General features: G+C 46.0%; 1 pseudogene; it reads left to right on the top strand.

Annotated features, from left to right (window-relative positions):
* The first annotated feature begins 12742 nt into the window (after window positions 1-12742).
* Window positions 12743-14380, top strand: LOC119057094 (translationally-controlled tumor protein-like; annotated as a pseudogene).
* The last annotated feature ends 7820 nt before the right edge of the window (window positions 14381-22200 follow it).

A 22200-nucleotide genomic window follows, 5' to 3' on the forward strand; every position in this document is an offset into this window, starting at 1 on the left:
TATTAAAGTGTTATAACTTTGTTCTTGTGAAAGTAGTTTTTTTTTTTAACCATTAGTATAGATATAACAACTAATTCGATTGTTTTCATTGTATTCTGTTTTAGCAAAGCTACCCTCCAGGAGGGCTTCTTGCAGCCTTGATGCTATTGGAGTATAAATCCCAGTGGCAGGGCCAATTCACCCGGCTCTCTGTTTCCCTTCGGTACTGGGTTGGAGGATTGCTGTCCTCACCCCCCTGCAGGCTGGGATGAGATTGAGGACTCCCCGAGTGGCCCCCTTGTATCTCCCAAGCTTAAGTTTGAGTAACAGCAGCCTCCTGAGGACTGGTGCTGCTTTCTGTGTGGGTGCAGCTCGGGAAGGAAAGGCCAGGGAGGGAAAGGCTAGGGCACGGAGCCAGGCAGTGTGGGAAGCGGAAGAAAGTTTTCTTTTTCTAGAAAATAGCCTATCCTGGGCAAAACTTCCAGCTAAGGTTTTGCTGCCTCTTTCAGTTCTGCCTGGTGACTTCATGCCACCCTCTTTCCTGGTGGTCTCCTCCCTGTTCCCTGCTCCACCCGGGCAGAGGCCCTGCCTTCACTGGCTGTCAGCATGCCTGGGTGGTGCTGCTCCTGGCAGGGCCCTGTAGACTGTTGGGTGGCTGTTCTCATCACGCAAAGTGGGAGTGCTTAACTGGAATAATACAACCCTACAGCCACAACTCACAGATGTCAGTAAAACAATGAGCTTCTCATCAACGCCCAAGTTGCTGCTCCTAAATTTTTTCACTGAAGATTGATTGGCTGAGTTCCTTGTTCTGTCACTTGATGGAAGAGCAGATGCGGACACCGAAAGTTTCAGAGAAGGCTGGCTGTGTGTCAACACAGAACAGCGGGATTCCCAGTGGGCCAGAATCCTCCTGTGAAGGTGAGGAGGAAAGAGTTTCAATACATGAGGTCAAGGCCAAGTAAGTTCCTGGCAGCCCCAACCCTCCCAGAGGCTCTTGCTTTATGTTTTAGTCTTTTCAATGTTTTTTTTTTTAAAGATTTTATTTATTTATTTTCAAAGAGAGGGGAAGGCAGGGAGAAAGTGAGGGAGAGAAACATCAATGTGTCTGGGTATCAAACCAGTGACCCTTCGGTTTGCAGGCCAGCACTCAATCCGCTGAGCCACACCAGCCAGGGCTATGTTTTAGTCTTTATTATGGAAAAAATGAAGCACCCAGCAGTAGACCACACATGAGTATGAATCCCATGTACCACCATCCACCCGTGCCCAGCGAGTCTCAGCTCCGCCCGGCCATCTCACTTCCTCTGTACCTCCCACCTCCACTGGGTTATTTCAAAGTAAATCTTGATATCACTTTAAATTTTATTTCTTATTTAAGTCATTTCCCAATCACAGTTGGCATAAAACATCATATTGGCTTCAGGTGTACAACATAATGATCAGATGTTTGTATTCCTTACAGAGTGGTTACCCAATAAGCCAGACATGGTCGCATCTGTAAGGATCTCTGAGTTTCTAAACAAAGAGCAATCACGTGAGAGAACGCTGCTCTTAATACCCCCCAAAATCAGTGCTTTTATATGAAACACCCAGTCGCCATTCACTGTTTTTTTTTTTTATAGTTTATTTGAATCAAGGTATGGATAAGGTCCATACATTACAATTGGTTTACCTGGGTTTTTTTTTATGGTGGTAAAAGACACATAACATAAACATTACCATCTCAGCCATTTTTAGGTGTACAGTACGGCAGTAACTGCACACGCACTGTTGTGCAGCAGGCGTCGGAAACGTGCAAAGCTGGAGCCCTGTACCCACCGCCCCTCCTCCCAGCCCTGGTCACCACTGTTCTACTTTGTTTCCAAGTGTGAATACTTTAGATACCTCATACGTAGAATCATGCAGTATTCGCCTTTTTGTGACTGGCTTTTTTTTTACTTAGCATAAGTAGCCTCATGATTCATTCATGTTGTAGCATGTAAGAGGGTTTCCTTTTTAAAGGCTGAATAATATTTTAGGGTTTGTATAGACTACACTTTCTTTACCCATTTATCTGCTGATGGGCATTTAGATTGCTGCTACCTCTTGTGATTGCTGTTATTTTGTGAATTAACAATGTAATGAACACGAGAGTGAAAGTATCTCCTCAAGACCCTGTTTTCAATTCTTTTGGATATACGTGCAAAAGTGAAATTGCTGAATTTTATGGTAATTCTTTTCATAAATTTTTTTGAGGAATTCTATGCTGTTTTCCATTGCAGCTGTACCGTTGTACATTCCCACCAACAGTGCAAAAGAGTTCCGAGTTCTCCATATTTTTGCCAAAACTTAGTTGACAATTTTCTTGACCGTGGCCATTCTGATGGTTATGAAGTAACATCTCATTGTGGTTTTCTGATTTGCATTTCTCTGATGAGTAGTGATGTTGAACATCTTTTCATATGCATTTTGAACATTTATATATTTTCCATGGAGAAATGAATAGTCAAGTCCTCTGCCCATTTTTTAAAAGGTTTATTTATTTTTAGAGAGAGGAGAAGGGAGGAAGAGACAGAAATATCGATGTGCAAAAGAAACATCGATCGGACTGCCTCCCACACTCCCCCAAATGAGAACCAGGCCCACATCTCAGGCCTGTGCCCTCACTGTAATCTAACCAGCAGCCCTTTGGTTTGCAGGACGATGCTTCACTCACTGAGCCACACCAGTTAGGGCCTGTTTCAGTCAGGTTGTTTATGTTGTTGTTGAGTTGTCGGAGTTTTTTATATATTAACCCGTGGTCAGATAAATGGTTTGTAAATATTTTCTCTGATTTTGTAGATTACCTTTCACTCTTTGCTGCATACAAGTTTTTAAGTTTGACGTTGTCCCATTTGTCAATTTTTGCGTTTGTTGCCTGTGTTTTTGCTGTCGTATCCAGGAAATCGTCGCCCACGCCAGTATTATAAAGCTTTCCTCTGTGTCGTTTCCTAGCAGTTACATAGTTTTAGTTTTTACATATAGACCTTTAACCCATGTTGAGTTCATCTTTGTACATGGTGTCAGGGAAGGGTCCAGCTGTTCTTCTTCTTCTTCTTCTTCGGACATTCTTCTCCAGGGTTTCCAGTGCCATTTGTTGAGGGAACTGTCCTTTCCCCATTGTGTCCCCTTGGCACCTTTGTCCACAATTGTTTAACCAGACACTTGAGGCAGACACTGGAGGATTTGTGTCTGGGCTCTCAATTGTGCTCCATTGGTGAATATGTTTATTTTTAGTGAGTACTGCACTCTTTTGACTATTGTGGCTTTGTAATACATTTTGAAATCAGGAAGTGTGAGGCCTCTGGCTTCATTTTTCTTTCTCAAGATTATTTTTGGCTGTTCAAATTCCTTTGAAATTCTATATGAATTTTAGAAGTTTTTTTTGTTTCTGCAAACAATGCCATTGGGATTTTGATAGGGATTGTGTTGAATGTGTAGATCATTTTGGGTGGTGTGGACATTTTAACAATATTAAGTCTTCCAACTTATGAATGTGGGCTATCTTTCCATTTACTGTGTCTTTAAATTTCTTTTATCAATGGGTTTGTAGTTTTAAAAGTCTCTTTAAGTGCCCCCATTAAGCTTATTCCTAGTCATTGTACTATTTTTAAAAACCAGACTATTTTTTTAGAGAAGTTTTGAGTTCACAATAAAACTGAGTGCCAGTTACAGAGATTCCTCACACCGCCCCGCCCCCGCAGGTGCACAGCTCCCCTTGTTGTCAGCGCCCCTCAGCGGAGCGGAACATTCCGTACACCTGATTGTCTTCTGCTGACACACCGGTATCCCCCGAATCCGTAGTTTATGTTAGGCTTCACTCTTCGTGCTGCACGTTTTACGGATTTGGATAATTGTGTGAGGACATGTATCTGCCATTACAGTGTCGTGTGGAGAAGTCCCTCCCCCCCACAGTCCTCTGTCCTGTACCTACTCATCACCTGTTTTATTTTTTCCACACTATTGCAAATGGAGTGGTTTTTAAATTTCTTCTTTGAATTGTTCATTGGTTGATAGGAGTTTTAACTCCTTTAAAGCTACGGAGTCACCTCTTGCTCTCTCTTTCTCACCTTTTCCTTGTAATTATTTGATTGTTGCTTTCCGAAGAACCCTATGTTTACCCCCAAAATGTCAACTGCCTGAATGGATGAAGGGAAGAAACTTCAGCTTGCAGAGGAAACAAAGGTTATTCTCTGTTGCAACACTCCTCCGTGTCCTTGAATCCTTTCTCCTGAGGCAGCCTAGGTTGGCCAAGTACTGGTCAGCCTTGAACTTGGACACAACTCTTCTTTGTCTGTAGCTCAGTCACATTCACCCTCTCAGGCGTGGAACAGTTCATTCCTTTTTTTTTTTTTTTTTTGTCATGGGGGGGCTGTTGCTCTGTCCTTTCTGAACAGTCTGCCACATGACTCCCTTGGCTACAGTGTGCTGTGTTCCTTGGCTGCCAAGATTTTGGTTGAGGCAGAGGCTATTAGAGGGCTGGAAATAGTGAATCACCCAAGACATGGCATCACTTTGGGGGCCTCTTCCTGGGGAATTCCAAGGTTTCAGCTAAATGGTAAAAGTGCCTGGGCATCCGACCTCTCCAGTTCCATTTCCACGGCCTTGTGAGTAAGAACTCCAGGCCTCTGGCTGCCCTGGGGTGGACAGGGAAGTGACCTGACACACTTTCCCTAATGGTGCAGTTACGACATGTGTGCAAGTCCTGTTGGGGAGAACTTCTGGGGGGGAACATGCATTACACAGCTCCACCACTCCCATCCACGTTTCCTTTTATTTCCACGTTCTCCTGTTTGGTTTGAGCAATGTGTCCGCAACTCCGACCTTTAACTTCTGGAACTGACTGTGCTGGCTGGAGAGACCTGGGCTGGCTGCTGGTCGGCGTGGAGAAGGCGGTGTCAACCGGGGCCTGTGACGAAACGCCTGGGCCTGCTCGGGAACATCCCCTGCGGCTGTTGCACTTAGGCTTTGTTGACTTTCTCCTGATTTTTGGATAAGTTTCTTCTCCTCCCTCCTTTTCCTGGATCTTGTCATGTTTGCAAATGTGTTGAATGAGTACCTTTAACCACGGACAACTAATCCCAGAGCAGAATTCCTCACTTCTCATTTCTGTTTTTTTTCTGAAAGGTAATTTGCCTATGAGGAAGGCACATGTGAGGTTGAAGTCTGGCCTTCTCCTGCTTAGCGGTTGTCAAAATCACCTCGTAATGAAGGGGTGGGGGGAGGACGACTTCTTATGTCAATGCTTAAATATTTTGTTAACAGAATTTCCACATAAGTTTAATATTTAAAAATAGCTACAAAACGTCTCATATGCACTTGAAGTATAGACAGGTCAACTATGATTTCTCATGGCCTTTTAAACTAGAACACTATAAAAAAAAGATTCAAAATCAAGGTGAAACCTCGAGTCCTAAAAACTGATGACTCATGTCTCTTGCATTTTAGTTTTGTGGGGGGATGAAATAGAAATCTTCCAGATTTAAAATAGTGTGTGTGTGTTTGCACTCAAAGTTAAATCTGGAAAAGTTGTTATAAGTTACTACATTTTTAAAATGGGGTATATTAAACTTTTAATAGTACATTCCACGAGTATTATTTTCTCAACAGCTTTCTTAAGGAAAGAACATTTCCATTTCTCAGTGAGTGAGTCAGGGCTCAGGGGGGATTAAATGACCTGTATCACTGCTCCTGGATTAAAGAGCAGCGCGTTCCTGTTTTGACCCTCCATCTGTTAGTCTTTGTGGTAACCAACGGGCTCAGGCCATTAGATCATCTCTAGTTCGCTGTCACAGCTGGTTAATCTTTCCCAGTACCTCCCCACTGCCTTCTACTCACAAGCTCTTTTGAATGGGAATCAGATTTTTGAAGAAGTAGACGATCAGCTTTTTGCCTTTTGAACTTGAAAGTGCTGCTGGGAGTAACTTTAAGATAGCAGTGTGAATTGGCCAACGGTAGTATCATCTGGTCACATAGGCTTAAAGTCTCACTTTTTAAAAATTTTATTTTTAAACTGGTAATACATGTACTTAGCACAAACTTCAAACAGCACCAAGGAATAGGAAGGAAAAGCTAACTTCCACCTCCGCCCTCAGATGGGTCAGGCACCTGCTATTATCAGGGATATTTTCCTGATTTCTGTTTCTGATATTTCACTGTTGGTGTTATTATCAGGGATATTTTATAAAAAATGCTTTACTGTAATTGCAGAATGAAAATCCTTCTCTCTCCCGTCCTGGCTGACTGTATTTACTTCTTAACTTAATGGTAGAGTGTGTAGCTCTGGAGGGGTGAGTGGCTTCTGTAACTATCTGAATGTAAGATCCGTCCTGATTATTATGTCTGGTGTGATTTTTAAGCCAATGCGAGACACTTTGTCAAAAATTTTTAGCTCACTGCCGAAAATGGGTCCACTTCACAGAACTTTGACCACCTTAGTAAAAGAAAAGTGCTCTGGACGAGCTGAGTGTCTAAAGCAGAGGCTCTTTTAAAGTCTGGTTTCCTTCACTTTTCACTTTTTTTGAACAAGTAATACATTCATTCCCATAAAATATGAAAAGCATGGAAGGCTATATAGTGAAAAGTTCCCCTCTGTCCCCAGCCACCCAGTTCCCCTCCCCAAATCACAGTTTTTTACCATCTTCTTACATATACTTCCAAAAATACTATGACACATACAAGAAAATTCATATACACACAAAATTACTTATATGTTATATATATATATATATATATATATATATATATATATATATATATATATATATACTTTATATGTTTGCTTGTTTAAATCAAGGGTTGTTGACCACTATGCCCTTCAGAATCACCTGGGAAACTTTTCGGCAGTGCGTGTGCCTACGTCCTAGGAAGACCTGTTCAGTATTTGTAATTGCTCTTGGTTACTCTGCTGGGCTCCCCCAGTTGAAAATCACTGGCTTAGATATGGTCATCGGACCAGTAAAACCCATGCAGAAGCCCCTGGGCTCCAGCCCAGGTGATTCACCAGGCGAACAGCTGCCTGGGTCACCCTGTGAGCAGTCAGTCCACACTGTTAGGGTGTCTGCTACCGCTCAGCTGATAAGTCTAAAGGTAAATTGCCTCTTAGAAGGGACTGTCTCCAGATTAATGCAATCAGTGCAGCAATTACCTGTGTATAAATAACTTAGCTCTCTGGTCTGATTTTTCTAAGCATATTCTCCTTTTCCTCCCTGACTTTTTAAAAAGATTTTATTTATTTATTTATTTTTAGAGAGAAGAGAAGGGAGGAGAGAAAGAGAGGGAGAAACATCAGTGTGTGGTTACTTCTCACGTGTCCCTGCAACTCAGGCATGTGCCCTGACTGGGAATCAAACTGGCGACCCTTTGCTTCACAGGCCTGTGCTCGATCCACTGAGCTACACCATCCAGGGCCCTCCTTGATTTTTATAGTTGTTCCTTAAAAAAATACAGTGAGTCAGAAGAAGAAAAAAAGACTAGGTACCCAGAATTACGTAGGCCAGAGATAACTAACCTTTGTTATCCTTTACTGTTAACCTTCATTTTACTCCAGTTTTTGAATTGTGCATGTGTTATGTGCACAATTTCAAAAGTAAGTAAAATAAAACAAATACTGCAGAAGTGTATTTAAAGCAAATCTGTAGTTGTATTTAGAGCAAGTCCATCTAGACATTGTATCATTTTACCTGTATTTACTTGAGTGTGTAGCACTGATGGATAAAGGGTAAGGATGGACTTACGCGCTCACATACACATTCACATCCATTGTTACACCAGACAAAAAGCTACAATTACTTAATAACATGCCCATTCTCGCAGTGCACATGACTGTTCCATCTCTTACCTTGGTATCTTTACAGAGAGGTCTCATAGCTCTGTTTAGATGGTCACATGACATTTCAGGGAGAAACGTCACACTGTATGGATCATTTTCATAAAGATAGATTTTTTGGTTGTTTCCAGTTTTTATTATTATAACTAATGGTACAGTAAACATCTCGGTTTCCCAAGGATGGGGTTCTAGATACGGACTTACTGGGACAAAAGAGTCGCCCCCCCTTCCCCCTTCTCCTCCCCTAGGGAACAAAAATGGGTAGGCTCAGGGGAGCTCTCCACCCCACCCCCACCCGGCAATGTGCCCACCTCCTCTTACATGTAACTGTCTCACAGCTAAGCATTTTATAGCACACAAGTTTATTTCTTCTTAGGAGTACCTTTCCAACTCATTTATCTTGGCATGTCCACATTAAAAATTTTTTTAAATACCTGATTGGTCTAGCTCAGTGGATTGAGCACAGGCCTGTGAAGCAAAGGGTTGCCGGTTCGATTCCCAGTCAGGGCATATGCCTGGGTTGCAGGCCAGCTCCCCAGTAGGGGACACATGAGAGGCAACCACACATTGATGTTTCTCTCCCACTCTTTCTCCTTTCCTTCACCTCTCTCTAAAAATAAATAAACAAAATATTTTTTAAAAATTTTAAAAACAAAATTTTATTGAGACAATTGTAGGTTTACATGCAGTTATAAGAAGCACTACACAGAGATCTCATATACTTTGCTGGGTTTCCCCCAATGCTACATTTAGCAAAACTATTACATAATGTCACAACCAATATCAGTTGACATTGATACAATTCACTGATCTCATTCAGATTTCCCCAGTTTTACTTGTGCTTGTGTGTTGTGTGTGTGTTGTTTTATACAATTTTATTACCTGTGTGGGTCGGTGTATCCATTACCACAGTCAAAACACTGAAAAATTTCAACACCACAAGGACCCACTGTATCGCCTCACTAACAATCACACACCCTGCTTTTCACATCTTGAGAAGACTCTTGATATTTCAATTTCCTTCCTGGTAAGATATTACCTGAATTGAGTATCATTCTAAAAATGTAGTATATTTCTAGGTAGACATTTTCACTGTTTTATCTCTACGTTAAAGTCTTTTCATACATTTATTATCAAATTGGGTCTCAAAGTACTGAAAATACTCTCCTAGAGAATATGGGGCAGATGTTTCTTTCATTTCTCTGGTTGTCCAATACTTCAAAACATTATTTTCAGCAAACATTAAATCACTGAAGTTACCAAACGCAATAAACACAGAGACCGTGGTCTTTAACGGAGCTGGTGCTAACTTCTTGGAAATGCCACTCAGGGGGTTGAGGCAATAGCATTTTGTTTAATGGGATTTTCTGGCTAAGAGCAGACTGGAAGATTTTCGCTGAAATTATTTCTAAAAGGAATTTGATCTAAAGGGATATGTACCTTTTCTAAGCCTAGTTTAATGAAAAATTGTTTTACTCATTGGACGAAATCACTGGGAGGAGGGGCCTCTCCGTGCCTCACTGAGAAATGAACATGTTCTTTCCGCTCATCACCAGTCAGGGCGACCCCGTCACCAGCCAGGGTGACCCCGTCACCGTGGCGTGTGGCTACTGTTGTAGCGTGGGGATTGTCCTTTCCTTAGAAGCTATAATTTCTGCTAAAGGCAGAGCATGGCTGAACTTGGAATTTAGGAGGTTGTGAATAACAATAAAGGGATGAACTTGGAATAGAGGGGTTGTAAACAAGGGCGTGGGGGGAGAGTGGTAGATGGCTGGTAGAGTTAGAAGGGACCACCCTCAGACAAGTAGAGCATGGTGGGGAGGTTACTGGGCCAGAAATGCGATTTATGATGAATCCTTCCCTAATCAGCTTGGAAAAATTAATATATACAAGGCATAGAAAGTGCAATTTAACTCAGCCATGTAGCCATGTATATTTTAGGCCTAGAAGTCATTTGTGGAGTATCAGCTAAGAAGATCAGATTCTGAAAGACCCTATATATATGTACATTTGTATGCATATTTGCCACTTAAGACGTTGATAAATGCATATCTTCTTTGCCCCAACAATTCTACTTTTGGTCATTTGTCCTCTACATGTGTTTGCAAATGCTTGAAAGTGACACTTGTGTACACCTAGGTTATTCACTGCAGCGTTGTCTGTTATAAGAAAGCTCTTGTTTATAAGTCGGCTCTAGATCCAAAGTATGTGAATCGACCACAGGTGATTTCGGTTGTGATGTTTAGAGTTCTTCCATCCAGAGATATCAGATTCTGATCTGCTGTCCATGTTTATCTCTTGGGCTCACACCGAACAAAGCTCTGAGGTTGGGCAGGGCACTTGGCTGGTTCTCGTGGAGAATGCTTTGAAGTCTTAGCATCTCATTCTAGGAGGGACTGGTGGACTGTGGGTCGTGGGATCCCCGACTCTTTTAAACATTAGAGACTGTAGGGGGGAGGAGGGAAGTTTGGGGGAACTTGTGACCTGGTGAAGTCTTCTGTGAGCAGACGAAAGGAGGAATGCAGAAGTGTCCTCTCATCCCTTTCCTCTCACTCTTTTCCCCTGAAATCAGAAACCAAAGGCCCAAATTCCTCCTGATGTAAGAGCCACACGAGATGTAACTTGGAAGGGAAGTTCAGACCTGAATTCCTGTAATTCTGAACAAACCGTTTATTTCTGAAGCAGCATCCGTGTGTCATGACTCGTGTTATAGATGTGTGCTTGCTCTGATAAGTGGCAGTGTGCCGAGTGCAGGGAGGATCGTTATTGAAGGCCCAGAACTTCTGATAGCATCGGGACACAGAGTTCCCCTTCTCAGCTTTTAACGCATGGGACACAACAAAACGAAGTGTAAGGTAGAAACGGAGCCGTGGAACACAACTCGTCCCTGACAAATATTTACACGGTCATCACGTCAGCACTGATTCCTGAGTTAACTAAAAATTGTGGGATAACCTCTGTGTGGGGACACAGTTTAGGAAACAGCTCAATTGGTGCATCGAGAAAGAGCAACGAAGCACAGTTTTTAGTTAAGTAACTACAGGAGAAATAGAACAGCTAAAGGGCTTTCAAGGTGTTGTTTCCCTAGGTGGGGAGATGGAAGAGGATTTTGGTTTAAATGATAAGCTTGCTGTCACTATTAGACTTTTAAAAAATTGTGCTTGTACTTACTTTGTTGAAAGATAAAAATGTATCTACAGTTTTATTTGTAAATATGGAAAATAGGGTAAGTGTATTGGAACAATACCCTATCGAAAATAGAGTAATGGCCCTGGCTGGTGTAGCTCAGTGGATTGAGTGCAGGCCTGTGAACCAGAGGATTGTGGTTCGATTCCCAGTCAGGGCACATGCCTGGGTTGCAGGCCAGTTCCCAGCAGGGGACACAATAGAGGCAACCATACATTGATGTTTCTCTCCCTCTCTCCTTCCCTTCCCCTCTAAAAATAAATGAATAAAATATTTTAAAAGTTAAAAAAATAGGGTAACAATTATATGAAATATCCTTGAATGTCACAACTAAATAATGTTCAGGGGAAACAGAAGGATAAAAGTGAAGTGCATGAATTCTTGGATGAAATAAAAGAATCATTGCTCTTATCTAAACTTATTTGGCCTGAATTTTTTGCATTTTATTCTCTGTAATTTATAGGCCTTCCAGATCATGGATTTGGCAAACATTTCCTGCAAAAGGCCAACAGTGAACATTTCAGGTTTGGTTGCTCACACAGATGCTGTTGAAACTGCAGTCGACTGCAGGGGCAACTTTGCCCACAAAGTCCCCCCGTGCACCACGGATGAAAGTAAAACTGCCAAGACGTGGTCTGCCTGGGGAGGAGAGGTGGTCAGTCTCTCAGAGGAGAAAGACCAAGAGCCCCTTCCTCAAGGGGCTTTTATTGGGTTTGTTTGCACAAGAATACAGGTAAGGATCAAACAATAGATAGCATTCAAAGAACTATGAGGGCTTATTCTCAGTCAGGGTCAGATAGCTAAAGAGCCATAAAACTTTGAGGAACAAACTTCTTGCTTGGACCCTTATCATTTAAATGAGAGCATTCTAAACAAAGCAGGTTTCACAGGATTTTTACATATTCTTTCTTAGGCCTGATCACCCCAGATGCAGATCTAGCAAAGCAAGGAGCTGCACCACCTCCCATCACAGGTTTTCAGGCTTAAGTGGATTAGAGCCAGGAAACACTTCTCCCAGAGGACATGGGGACTCGGGCAATGTCACAATAGCTAGGAAGGCGAGGGTCCATTGCTTCCTCTTTGTCTCAGCCCCCCAAGTGATTGTGTCTGGCTTAGGTTGCCACTCCCGTGAGGAGCTGTACTTGTCATAGACTAACCGACCAAGCACTGGGGGAAGGGGAGTAAGCTGAGGCAGCATTTGCTACCAGAGACAAGCTTTGTCTCCTAAGTGTCTCCCATTCCGGAGGTTGCTCACGCATCCTTATCCATGGGGGGTAGTTACAACTCCTGAAACTAGGCAGAGTGGTTCCCAACAGTTGACCCTTGAACAACCTAAGGGTTAGGAGTGCCAACCCCAGAAAGTTGAAAATTTGTGTATAACTCTTCACTCCTTCAAGAATTAACCACAGTTGTCCCTCAGCATTGATGGGGAATTGGATACCAAATCCGCGGGTGCTTGAGTCCCCTACATGGGGTGGCCTCGACCACACACAGAGGCAGCCCTCTGTACCCCTGGGCTCCCAAGTGCACAGTGAAAATGCTGGTTTTCAATCCGCAGTTGGTTGAATCTATGAATGTTAAACCCAGGGGTACGAAGGGTCAGCTGTATATTTATTTTAAAAAATTCACCTATAAATGGACCCACACAATCTAAACCCATGTGTTCAAGGGTCACCTGCCCTCAACTCTGCCACTGCAGTATGAGTGTCACCACAGACATATGTGAATGCGTGAGTGTGACTGTGACCCAGTGCTATGTGACTATTCAAGGACATTGAAGTTTGAGTCTCATATAACTTCCCTGTGTCATGAAATACACTTTTCATTTTTTCCATCATTGAAAAATGTGAGGGTCCATTCTCAGCTCAGGAGCACTAGATGTAGACACCTGCAGGTGTAGGTGTTTGTAGGTGTAGGTCTGCCCTGTGTAGGAAGGGGCTGTGGCCATGGGGCTGCAGAGAGGTGTTTACGTGCAGTGGGGAAGCATTGGTTCCCGGGATCCACCACTGTGGAAATGACCTGGAGGGTTTTAACGTGTGGAGGGTTTTGAAGTTGTCGTGTGCTCTAAAGAGTTAACCTCTATAGAAACTACCCCCATTCTCATTTATTTTTACTGTTTAACTAGAGAAACATCCTTATGAATGAAGCTATATTTCATTAGCAGATAATGAGGTCACAGATATAGAGACTTGGGTTCTGTTTGCTCCAGCGGAGCTGGATTGGGGCACCTCGGTTCCAGCAGCTTCCAGGGCTGGGTGTAAAGGGGGCTTTGAGGATGTCAGGCCCTATCTCCACTCACAAGTGATCACATGAGTCTTGAGTGTGAGGTCCTGCCGGCCATGAGAAAACTGCCATTGTCGCCAGTAGGTAGGTGACACAGGTCTTTCAACAGCTGAGTTGGCCTTTTTTGTCTGCTCTTCACAGCCTGACCCCCCCATTCTCACCCTAGTATCCCCCTGTTTCCTACTAAGCCCATGTCACTGTCATCTCCTTCGAGCCGCCATCATGATCATCTACCAGGACCTCATCAGCTGTGACGAGATGCTCTCTGACATCTATAAGATCCAGAAGGACACCCTGGCTGGTGTGGCTCAGTGGACTGAGTGCCAGCTGCGAACCAAAGGGTCACCATTTCGATTCCCAGTCAGGGCACATGCCTGGGTTGAAGGTCAGGTCCCCAGTAGGGGGCACGTGAGAGGCAACCACGTACTGATATTTCTGTCCCTCTTTTTCCCTCCCTTTCCCTCTCTCTAAAAATAAATAAATAAAATCTTTAAAAAAAATGATCTGGGAGGTTGCAGATGGGCTGTGCTTGCAGGTGGAGGGGAAAATGGTCAGTAAAACTGAGGGCAAAAGTCCCAGAAAGCACAGTAATCACTGGTGTTGATATTGTCAGGGACCATCATTTGCAACAAACCAGCTTCACAAAAGCAGCCTATGAGAAGGACATCAAAGATTACTAGAAAGCAATCAAAGGGAAACTTGAAGAGTAGAGACCAGAAAGAGTAAGGCCTTTTATGACAGGGGATGCAGAACAAATCTAACATATCCCCACTAATTTAAAAAAACACACGTTCTGTATGGGTGAAAACATGAATCCAGATGGCATGATTGCTCTGCTGGACAGCCGTGAGGATGGCGTGACCCCCGTATATGATTCTCTCTAAGGATGGTTTAGGAATGGAAAAAGGTTAACAGATTGGGCAGTTTGGATCTATCACCTGTCTTCATAACTGGCTGCAGCTTTTCGTCCACACACCAGGACTAGGACAATGGGGCTGATGTTACCTGGAGCTCTTCGTTTTATTTGACCTTGATTTCTTCGAAAGGGAGTGCAGGGGAAATGGAGTCTGCCAGGCTCCCTCAGCAGCCTAGACGCAGTATTCCCACGGCCTTGAGAATGGGCTCGCATGAGCGGAATTACACTTTCTTATACAATATCTTGGCACCTTGCCGGCTTTGTATGCATTTAGTATTTAAGGGAGCTGGGACTCCCCGCTGGTACAACACACGGCCTGTGGTGTGCGTGGATCTCCCCACCCCAGAATCAAGTCATGTCAGACATCCCCGTGGCTCTGCCTATATTCTTCAGTCTGCTTGAATCCTGAGAGAACCTGTCAGGCCTGGAAAGACTGCAGGACGATTGGCGTAGTTGGCAGGATTCGTTGCAGTGCAGAATGAATGTGGAGGAGCCAGTAGCAGGACCCCGGGAGGGAGGCTCGGTGGGGTGGCCAGGCTCCTGGCGGTTTGGCCTCCCTTCCCAGGACTGGTCCAGTGTCAGTGGTGCACCTGGCAGAGCAGGCCCTGTGGGTGGTCGGGGAGATTCTTGAGAAGCCGAGCACTGGGCGGCTGTTGGGGGGTGGTGGTGGGGGGTGGGGCTGGGTGTTTCCGTCACAGCTTTGCAAGCTGGACGGGAACTGCCTTCAACACGGTGCAGCTAGGAGCTCCACGAGGGAGCAGAGGCCTGGGTCCATGCCACGGAGGAAGACCTCTGAACAGCAGAGCCACGACTGTCCCCCTCCTCAATCGTAGTGAACGATTTTTGGAGGAAGAGGAGGGCAATACCTGCTTCTGTTCCCCAATTTCCTACCCCGGCCTGCATAGACTTGAAACAAAGTTGCCGAGAGCGACTGGGATGGAGGACTGTAGCCTGGCTTGGGTGCTCTGGCATGGCTGGCGTTGGCGCCCAGAAAACTCTGGTCCCAGCGTGCTGATCAGAGCAGACGGCAGTGGCAGAGCAGGTGGAGGCGGCCAGAGCCACCAAGGTGGCGTTGGGGCACCGGAAGTGACGGCAGCAGCAGTTGGGAAGGACAGTGTCTTAAGATCCTCCTGTCTCGCAGTTAAAGAGCGACCCCCTGTGGCTGCGAGCTGAACAATGGTTCCTGTGGCACCCAAAGAAGGTGGTGAAGAAGAAACCCCGGGGTGTGCCCTGAGAGGCCTGTCCTGTGCGTCTGGAGGACCATATGACTGTGCCAACCTCCCGAGAAGAAGGAGGAGATATTCCTTGAAAATCTGAATACGGGGAGGGCCAAAGAACCCATCTACAGAGGATGGGCGGGGACCAGAAAAGGTGAAGGCCCTGTGGCTTGTCCTGTTTTGGGTGTTTGCCCTTCTACCCCTGCCCCCCCGTGAATATACTGTTTAGATGTTTCTCATTTCTGAGTGTATCCTAAGCCACTTGTGCGGGCCTGTTGAGGCTCTTCCGGAGGTTTGTTGAGCATCTCCCCGTTCAGCTGTCCCCAGGAAGGGCAACGGCAGTTAAACAGACACAATCTGTCTTAATACTGAGGTAGGTCAGAGTAGCCAGTGGGCAGAACTCCGAGCTGTGTGGCTCGCGGCTGCAAATGAAGCCCCGCCCCTATTTGCAGAGATAGCTGGGCAGTGTACGGGGACTGACACTGCGGATCTCCACATGGCATGCAAAATAAATGGATGGTTATGCATAGGCCACTATGGGGGCAGGCCTTGTGGCAAGACCTATGGGAATTAGGCTACCAAAACAAATCACTGTATAGCATGTGCCTGGGCGTGCACCTCTTGCTTCCCCTGGGAATGATGAAGCTGACACTCTAGCCTGGGTGTGATGGCTGGAAAGGGTGCCTGGTGGCCCGTCAGGAACAGAAGTTGCCCAGTGGCTGCGCAGTCGCCTCTTACATGCTGGACAGAAGGCCATGTGGTCTACTATAAAAATTTAGGGGTTACCTATCACCTTAGCAGAGGTACAGGAAGCTTGTGAGACCTGTGTTGTCTGCTTGCCAGAGCATCCCCCGAGGGAATCCAAGCTCTTCCCGAAAACTGCCTCTTTCCCTCCTCTCACCCATTCCTTCAGAAGGAAGGGCCCTCCTTGTTTGGGAGGGGAGGCAGCCCAGAAGTCCCCTGGCAATTGCAGGCCTGGTTTTGGCAGACTGGCAGAGAAGGCGGGGCTGCGGACACTCCCGTGATAATATCCTGTCATATCCTCGGAAAGGTAGGTAGCTGGGGTGGGAGGGTAGCAGTGATCGGTGAGAAATATGCCTAAAGTGAGACCTTTACAACAAACATTCGAGGAAATGTATTGGCTTGAGAGTTCTGAGAAATGATGAGAAGATGTTGGGTGGGTGGGAGTCCGGAAGACAGAGGAGGTAATCGGGTGGAGACGCCACGTGCTGGGCTCCTCAGCAAATGACGAATGGTCTGCGCACCTCCCACCTGTGGCTTAGACCTGGGTAAACCCTCCTCGTTCCTTCTCCACCAGCTTTAGAGTCGCAGCTGCTAGAGGAAGCTTCTTCCTTCCATGTACGTGTATTCTGGTTGACTTCTTGCTGTGCTTTCTTAGTTTCAGCTTTGGGGAGGGTCTTCCTGGCCTCCTGGCTTACCTTTTTGTTGAGCTGGGGCGTTTAGGGGCCAAGGAAGGACAAATGTTGAAGACATCACCTGTGGCCAGTTTGGGGCCTGTGCAGGGCTGGCTGACCACAGGCCGGGATGGCGCGAGAGTCCACCACAGCTCTGTCTAGAGTTTCTGGAGGATCTGAGTGGAGTTGGAATCATTCGGCCTATACTTCTCACAGCCTGTCTATGTGAAAGAGATATTAAAGATTAGATCACATCTATCTTCCTAGAAGATATGCACTTTCAAATAAATAAGGAAATAAAAATAAGGCCAACAAATTCTGTATGTAAATGAGTAAAGTGCTTTATCTAGTCTTGTAATTAAGGATTAAAATGTTCTCTTCTCACACAAAGCCTGCCATGTCTCATCAAGACTAATTATAAAATTCATCTCCGTTATGACTAAGCTGTTGCTCCTTTCATCCAGGACAAGATGCTCACGAATCACAAGTTCCTATTCCATGCAACAGGTGGGCCAGAGCAGTGACTATCTCCTTGTGGTTTTCAGCAGGTAATCGACGAAGCTGGGGTGGAGGTGAGAGTAGCCAGCAGGGGGGCCTCCCATCCCCCACGTGCACACAGAATGAAGAGGAGGCCAAGGCATGTGCAGTGATCTGAGATTGAAGCTATCACCAGGGTCCACTGTGTGGACCGTTCATTTCTTCATTCATTCAACAACTATTTAATGAACGTCTGCTATGTACTAGGAATGGTTCTAGACACCTGGGATAGAGCAGGGAGGAAGACAAATTTCCCACCTCTATGGTGGGAACATTCTGCTGGGAAGAGAGGGAACACGAACAAATAAATGGCATGTTGTACTGATAAGTGATAAGGGCGAGGGCAGGGAGGGGGATGGGGAGACTGCTAATTTGGACAAGTGGTCCAGGAAGATCTTTCTAACTAGGTGGCCATTGAACAGGGCAAAGAGAGGGCTGAGAGCCAAGAGGTGCCTGGGGTGGGACTGAGCAACAGCACGGAGGACGCAGGTCTGCTGTGCAGCAGCTCAGGGGGAGAGAGGAGGGAGGTGGGGCCTTTTGGGGCTCAACTTTGACAGAGTAAGACGGGAGCCACTGGAGGGTGTTGGGAAGAGAAGTGTCAGGGTCCGACTTAAACCGGGATGGCCTGGTTGATTTTGCGAGGAGGCACAGTACATCTACCTACGCCTCCATCTTGGTCTGAAGTCTGGGATGGCCTGGAAATGGAGCAAGGGGGAAGCTGAGTGCAGCAGGTGGTCCAGGACATGCAGGCGAGAGGGGATGGTGGCTTGGGCCAGGGTGGTTACGGTGGGGGTGTGAGAAGTGGAGGAATTACAGACAAGCTGAAGGTAGAGCTGATGGGATTCGTTCACAGATGGCATGTGGGTGTGGGAGAAGGAAGGGTGACTCCAACACCGTTGGCCCGAGCACCTGGAGGAACGGAGTTCCCTCTGAGGCTCTAGGAAGGGCAGGGCTGAGGGACAACCAAAGGGCCAGGACACGGACGGCCCCGGAAGCACAGATGAACAACGGGAGTGTACGTGTTGGTGAATGTGCCTGCGTGTGGTGGGCCCCGGGCTGAACCTGGTTGGCAGATATATTTGGTTGGGTTCTCACAGTGTGTGTTAAACTGAATTAGTTGCATGGCATTTTATATAAAAATCTGTATTTCCTGCCTCTTTTAGAACAGCAGATCTGGCAACCCAGGTAACAGCGGGGCGGCCCTGGATGACAGACAGCGTTCGAGCAGGGCGTGCCCCAGCCAGCAGCTGTCACCCCCCTACTCCCTGTTGCCTTGTGGCAGCTGCTACCCTCCCTGTCCAGTCTCCACATTTGGAAACAGGGATGACAGTACTGCCGCCTTCCTGAGGTTGCTAGGAAAATCAACGGAGAGAACTCACAGAAAGCAACTAGAATAGAGTTGACTAACAAACGATGCAAAGATGTTCTTCGTTATTACTGTTGTTATGATCATCTGTCTGGCGTTGCAGGGCTTCGAGTTCACAACGGTTGAAATGTGGATTTCAGAAAGCTGGAAGGTGGGTCTAACGAGGGTTGAGAAGTGAGTGAAGCTTCCCTTAATAAAGGATGGCACCAGACCAGAGAGGATGAGGAAGGCAGCACAGCCCCCGCACACTTGGAAAATTGTGTCCTCCTGGGTGGTATCAGCCCCATAGATCAGGGTTCATTTTTCTCCTTCCGCAGAACTGGGCACAGTGGCCTGGGTCACCTGGTGACTCATCTAATAGCCCCATGTGTTTGCCCAGCTTGTGGCACCACAAATTACATTTGCAGCCTCCTTATCAGGCGAGCTAGGAAATTAAACCTAAACGGCTATGGTGTTGCTAAGTAATATGGCTGCATACACAGACACCCGAGGCCAAGACCATCACAGCCCCATTAAAACATTGTTTCCCGTGGTGGCTAATAAGGTTTGAAGCCTTGAAAGGAAACCCACTGTTCTTTTTTAAGGTCAGAATGTGGGGTAACTTGATTATAGCAAGAGATAGAATTTCCCTTCCTAAATGCTGGGGGGGAGGGTGTGTGTGTGTGTTTGTGAGCAGGTCTGTGTCGGAAAACTAGGGCCTGGTCAGGTCCACTCTGTGTCCAGCACCTGGCCCTCATGCAGTGTTTGTTAAATGACCATTGGCTTCACGCTGCCTCAGGATGCTTCTTAGGGCTCTCTGGCCCTAGTAATAGGGGCGTTTCTGGCAGGGCCCTGGAGCCAGGAGTGGGGCTCCTAGCCCTGGAATGCATGGGTAGCTGAGTTAGACTAGGAAGTGGACTTCCTCTTCGTCTCTCTCCAGTCGGAACATCTGGGTCCATTTCAGGGTTTGGCTCCTCAGGGACCCGCCAAGCGCAGAGCTTGGGGCAAAGCTCCAGAGAGGCAGTGCACAGTCTGTGCAGGTAGGGACGTGGCATCTGCACCCTCGCCCAGCGCAGCGCTTCTGGAACCCATAGCTCTGCTGAGAGGTGAGGGTGGTTGGGGGCGGGGCATCTGGAGCCCAGGCACGCCCCGAGCTCCCCTTTCTGAAAGGACTCCTTGTCTTCCATCTTTTCTGATCTGGGCTCCTGGGAGGAGGTGTGTGGGTGGGAGGGGTTGGTGAAACCCCTCATCTTTAATGAATATCTTTAATTGCATGTTTTCTACGATGCTGAGGATTATTTTCCAAGGCTCAGTCGGGGGGTGGGTCTCATAGCCCTGTGGTTGGTGAGGAGAGTGTGGGCAGTGCCCGCCACCTGGAGCACAGTGGGTGTGTTTGTGCTGCGGTCAGACCCGAGCTCCGTCTCTGGGAGCTCCAGATAATCCGGCCGATCCAGTCCTGATCTTCACCACAAAAAGAAGGTGGAAGAGAATTCCTTCTGTCTTGGTTGTGTGGTAGGAGGCATGGTGTGCCTATCGGGGACAAAGACATTCAGGTTGGGAATGTCTTCAGATCAAACCTTCCATTGAGAGTGTCTTCTCTGCATTTTGTTGGCCTGCTGACGGCGTGGGCCCAGCTCCCTGGGGAAGAGTTGTGCTCCACTAGAGCTGAATTGACCTTGGGGCCACCTGGGCTGGCCACTGGTCTGACTGTACTTCTGGATCCCCACGTACCAGCCTCACTCGAAGCACCAGGGAGCCACTGACCAAGCAGGGGCCGATTTTAGTCCAGGCTCTTGTTCTAACAGATAGTTGAGTTTAGATATTGACACTTAGTCATCAGCCATCAACACATCCGATTCTGCGGTGCTCTGCTGTGAGCTGTGATTTGCTTCATGTGAGTGTGCCACGGTTCCTGGGTCTTCTTATTGGTTAGTCAAGACTGGGTTGGCCAAAAAGTTCGCTTGTTTTTTTTCCCCAGAAGGATGACTCTAGAGGCAGATAGTTGTCTTTAGCTTCATTTGAAACAATTTTGTTAGACTGGATTGTGACAGCTGCCATATCAGTGTTTATTCAACAAAAGTTATCAAAATTGGTGAATTTTTGTGTAGCCATTTTAATATGGAAGATGAAAGAAAATGCACACATTTGGCATATTATGCTTTGTTATTTCCAAAACGGTACAAACGCAACTGAAATGAAAAAGAAAAGACTTGTGCAGTGTGTGAAGAAGGTGCTGTGACTGATCGAATGAGTCAAAAGGCGTTTGGTTTGCAAAGTTTCATTCTGGAGATTGCTCTCTGGACGATGCTCCACAGTCTCGTAGACTAGCTAACGTTTATAGCAATCAAATTGAGACACTAATTGAGAACAATGCTTCTCTCTTTTTTAACAATGAGACATACATAGCTTTATTTAATAATCTGTAAAAAGTCACACTCTGGCAGGGTGACATGTTCCCTATCTTGGCAGAAAGCAAACACTACAACAGAAAAGCCCCTTCACAGAGGTCAGTGTTACACCACATGGGAGAGAGCCGACATACTCAAAATATCCAGATCAATAAAGTTATTGGTGAGAATGAAAAATGTTTCTTTTATTTTATGGAAAAACTAACAGACTTTTTGGCCAACCCAGTAGAACTACTTCGGCTATTTACTTAGTTAAATCGAGGGCTGCGTGATTTCTATCACCTCCCCCACTTTTCCCATAGAAGGAAATACTGGCAATATCTGAACAGCACCCATTTCATTTCTCTGAAGGGCCATCACTTGCTCGATCGAACATGTGCATTTTCTTGGATGGTCCCTCTTGGTCCTGTTGGTGGAAAGACTTCCAAAGCACGAGTCGGCTCCAAGCTGAGTGTCCCTGTGGCCTTGCTGACTCTTTTCTGGATGACTAGTGATTGCTAAGCACGACTTCTGCATGTCTAGATGCCTGCCCATTTCTGAGACCATCAACTCCTGCCGAATGTCCTGGGCTGGTATAGAGACAGGGCAAGCGGGAGCAGAAGACACCGCTCCCGCTTCAGAACTGTGGCATGTCTGTGGAGCAGCCTTGCGTTTGCAGGGCCATCCCACTGCATTCAGAACTGTTGCCGTCTCTACCTCTGTCAAAATGTCGTGGCTGAGTCTAGGGCACCACCCTTTCCGCCCTTCCCTTCAAAGTGGACACTGGTAGGGACGCTGCAGGTGGTGCATCTTGAGCAGCCACAGCCTTTTACACAATTCTGACCACAAACTCCGGCTGATTCATGGTGCAAAATGCTGACAACATAGAAACACACTATAAAGAAGATAAAAATCACCCATGACCCACCAGTAACCCATAGTTAACCACTACTAACCTTTTGAAACATCTGTTTCAGGATTTATACACAAACATTTACATATGTATATATGTACACATTTAAAAAATAAGATCATTCTGTTTTATAAGTTGCTTTTCCCATTTAACATGGTATAACAAACATGTTC

This window comes from Artibeus jamaicensis, unplaced genomic scaffold, assembly GCF_021234435.1.
Source record: "Artibeus jamaicensis isolate MK-2021 breed Jamaican fruit bat unplaced genomic scaffold, CSHL_Jam_final contig_548, whole genome shotgun sequence".
Classification (NCBI taxonomy): domain Eukaryota; kingdom Metazoa; phylum Chordata; class Mammalia; order Chiroptera; family Phyllostomidae; genus Artibeus; species Artibeus jamaicensis.